The sequence below is a fragment of the Glycine soja genome, chromosome 18 (assembly GCF_004193775.1).
Source record: "Glycine soja cultivar W05 chromosome 18, ASM419377v2, whole genome shotgun sequence".
Lineage (NCBI taxonomy): Eukaryota > Viridiplantae > Streptophyta > Magnoliopsida > Fabales > Fabaceae > Glycine > Glycine soja.
The window spans coordinates 33,982,458-33,985,043 of NC_041019.1; the positions used below are offsets into that span (position 1 = coordinate 33,982,458).

The 2,586-nt window shown below is 42.4% G+C and overlaps 1 non-coding gene across 1 annotated transcript; it reads right to left on the minus strand.

The window, feature by feature from the left end:
- Positions 1 to 349: 349 nt before the first annotated feature.
- Positions 350 to 456, minus strand: LOC114397837. Its single transcript, XR_003663454.1, has one exon. It is a non-coding gene; the product is annotated as a small nucleolar RNA R71 (small nucleolar RNA).
- Between the last annotated feature and the right edge of the window lie 2,130 nt (positions 457 to 2,586).

Here is a 2,586-nt window from a genome sequence, read left to right on the forward strand (position 1 = left end):
TCTAAGGGAAATGGCTGCACCTGATTTCACCTATGAAAGCTTGTGCATCCAATACCCTGATGAGGATGTCCCATATGTTCTTAAGACTGGACTGATTCATTTGCTTCCAAAGTTTCATGGCCTTGCAGGTGAAGACCCGCACAAACATTTGAAAGAATTTCACATTGTCTGCTCCACCATGAAACCCCCAGATGTCCAAGAGGATCACATATTTCTGAAGGCTTTTCCTCATTCATTAGAGGGAGTGGCAAAGGACTGGCTGTATTACCTTGCTCCAAGGTCCATCACGAGCTGGGATGACCTTAAGAGAGTATTCTTAGAAAATTTTTTCCCTGCTTCCAGGACCACAACCATCAGGAAGGATATCTCAGGTATTAGACAACTCAGTGGAGAGAGCCTGTATGAGTACTGGGAGAGATTTAAGAAACTATGTGCCAGTTGCCCCCACCATCAGATTTCAGAACAGCTTCTTCTCCAATATTTTTATGAAGGACTCAGTAATATGGAGAGAAGTATGATAGATGCTGCCAGTGGTGGAGTCCTTGGAGACATGACTCCTGCTGAAGCCAGAAATTTAATTGAGAAGATGGCCTCCAACTCCCAGCAGTTTAGCGCCAAAAATGATGCCATAGTCATTAGAGGAGTGCATGAGGTAGCTACAAACCCATCTGCATCATCTGAAACTAAGAAGCTTGAAGGCAAACTGGATGCGTTGGTCAACTTGGTAACCCAGCTGGCCTTGAATCAGAAATCTGTACCTGTCGCAAGGGTTTGTGGTTTGTGCTCCTCTGCTGACCACCATACAGACCTTTGCCCTTCCATGCAGCAACCTGGAGCAATTGAGCAGCCTGAAGCTTATGCTGCAAATATTTACAATAGACCTCCTCAACCTCAGCAGCAAAATCAACTACAGCAGAGCAATTATGACCTTTCCAGCAACAGATACAACCCTGGATGGAGGAATCACCCTAACCTCAGATGGTCCAGCCCTCAGCAACAACAACAGCAGCCTGCTCCTTCCTTCCAAAATGTTGCTGGCCCAAGCAGACCATACATTCCTCCACCAATCCAACAACAGCAATAACCCTAGAAACAACCAATAGTTGAGGCCCCTCCACAACCTTCCCTCGAAGAACTTGTGAGGCAAATGACTATGCAGAACATGCAGTTTCAGCAAGAGACCAGAGCCTCCATTCAGAGCTTAACCAATCAGATGGGACAATTAGCTACTCAATTGAATCAACAACAGTCCCAGAATTCTGACAAGCTGCCTTCTCAAGCTGTCCAAAACCCCAAAAATGTCAGTGCCATTTCATTGAGGTCGGGAAAGCAGTGTCAAGGACCTCAACCCGTAGCACCTTCCTCATCTGCAAATGAACCTGCCAAACTTCACTCTATTCCAGAAAAAGGTGATGACAAAAATCTACCTAACAATTTCTGTGCAGGTGAATCTTCTTCCACAGGTAATTCTGATTTGCAGAAGCAGCACATTCCCCCTCTTCCATTCCCTCCAAGAGCAGTTTCCAACAAAAAAATGGAAGAGGCAGAGAAAGAGATCTTGGAAACGTTTAGAAAAGTAGAGGTAAACATACCTCTGTTGGATGCAATAAAGCAAATTCCAAGATATGCCAAATTCTTGAAGGAGCTGTGCACTAATAAGCGGAAGCTTAAAGGAAGTGAACGAATTAGCATGGGCAGAAATGTCTCCGCATTGATTGGTAAATCTGTTCCTCAAATTCCTGAAAAATGCAAAGATCCAGGTACATTCAGCATACCTTGTATTATAGGGAATAGTAAGTTTGACAATGCCATGCTAGATTTAGGAGCCTCTGTTAGTGTTATGCCTCTGTCGATTTTTAATTCTCTATCTCTAGGTCCCTTGCAGTCAACTGATGTGGTAATTCATTTAGCTAATAGAAGTGTTGCCTATCCTGTTGGTTTCATAGAAGATGTCTTAGTTAGAGTTGGTGAACTGATTTTCCCTGTTGATTTTTATATCTTGAATATGGAAGATGGATTTTCTCAAGGATCAGTTCCCATCATTCTAGGCAGACCCTTTATGAAAACTGCTAGAACTAAGATAGATGTTTATGCAGGCACACTGTCCATGGAGTTTGGTGATATAACTGTTCATTTTAATATTCTGGATGCTATGAAATACCCATCTGAAGATCTTTTTGTATTTCGTGCTGAAATAATTGACCATGTTGTTGATGAATACATGACTGATCTTTATTCTAATCTACATGCCTCTCACTCTTCATGCATTGAGTCTGAAATTGTACTTGATCATATGTCTGAATTTGATGCTGAGAGTGAATCTGAGAGTGATATTGATTGCATGCCTAGTGGTGGTGTTTTACCTCTTGAGATTGATTTTATAGAGTTAGATAGGACTAACCATGTTTCAGGAAGTACACATACCTCTGACTTTCTTTATGAGGTAAAGGCTGAGAAACCATCTCCTTCTACCACTATCCAGCCGACCACACCAGAATTGAAGCCTCTGCCATCAAATTTAAAATACGCTTACTTGGATGATAGCAAGAGTTTTCCAGTGATTATATCTGCCTCCCTTGCTGATGA